The sequence below is a fragment of the Orycteropus afer genome, unplaced genomic scaffold (genome assembly GCF_000298275.1).
Source record: "Orycteropus afer afer isolate SDZICR_OR568_19922 unplaced genomic scaffold, OryAfe1.0 scaffold00247, whole genome shotgun sequence".
Classification (NCBI taxonomy): Eukaryota; Metazoa; Chordata; class Mammalia; order Tubulidentata; family Orycteropodidae; genus Orycteropus; species Orycteropus afer.
The window spans coordinates 3,981,423-3,982,867 of NW_006921834.1; positions in this window are offsets into that span (position 1 = coordinate 3,981,423).

Genomic DNA, 1,445 nt, shown 5'->3' on the forward strand with positions numbered 1-1,445 from the left:
TGTTGTTGAAAAAAGGTGTTTGCAATGAACAAGTCGTTGGTCTTGCAAAATTCTACCATACGAGTTCCAACATTATTTCTGTCACCAAGGCCAAATTTTCCAACTACCGGTGATTCTTCTTTGTTTCACGACACTGATTGAAAACCCATAAGGTAACAGCTCTCTTCCCACTTCCTCTCTGTGACTACATTTTCCCTGTGTCTTTCTTTCCTGTGCTTTCCTGTCCTCTTAGTTATCTCCCTGTGCAAACACTGCCCTTCTGATCTACCATGTTTGATTGTTTTAAGGAGTGTACCCACCTGGTGTAAATGTTCACTTTATACACCTTTCTATTGTTTGGCTGGAAGCCATGGAAATTAAATACCATGCCCTAAGGCTGACTAGGGCCACAGTCTCAGGAGTTTCATCAGTCTCTATCAGACCAGTAAGCCTGGTCTTTTATTTATTTTATAATTTTGCGTTTTGTTCCACATTTTTTCCCCCCTCTCTATCCAGGATTTCTATTATTATTATTTTTTATTGCTCAAATAATACACAATGTTGAAGAACCTTGCAGACATAATATCACTAATCCTCAAGTGGTCGATCAGTCAAAAATTGATTGCACATTTGTTCATTTGGCATTTATTAGACCCCTTACTGTATGCCAAGATATCTGGGTAGTATAATGGTTTGCACCTGGCTGCTAACTGAAAGGTTGTCGGTTCAAACTGACACAGTGGCACCACAGAAGAAAGGTGTGGTGGTCTGCTTCTGTAAAGATTATGGCCAGGAAAACCTTTAGGCAGCTTGTTCTACTCTATAACATAGGGAGTCAACATGAGTTGGAATTGACTCAATGGTAAAGGGTTTTAGTTACTGTGTGGCAGGCAGTGTCTTAAGCACTAGGAATGAACACATTTCTGAATCTCAAGGTGCTCACAATCCAAATACTATACTATGGGGGAGAGGAAGGTTAAAATACTATGGAGAAGGAGAAAACAAGAGTGTGTGCCTGGGCTATCCAGAGTACATAGGCAGATCCATCCAAACTGGAGCAATGTAGTAGGTGTTAGTGCTGGGGAAAGAGAGGTTGGTTCCAACAGGCTCCTGGAAGGCTGGAATGTGCAACATGGCTGGGGAAATGCTTGAGGCAAGTGTGGGCAGGGAGATCAGAGAGGGAGGACCCTGTCTGATGGGGCCTCCAGGCAGGGGAACAGTCTACTCAGAGATAGAAAGATAAGAGAGGTTAAATGTATATGAGGGAGAGGGTGCAGGTCTGCCATATGGACAGCAGAAACTGAGTTGGGGAGATATGGGTTCAGGTTCATTAACTGAGTGGGGGTCATGGAGAGGGTCATCTTTAATGGATGCTCCTGAAAGAAGTATTGACGTAGAAATTCAGGAAGAGAACAAGTTAAACCATCGCCTTACCTTATGTGATATTTCTGAGTCACATGAAAGAT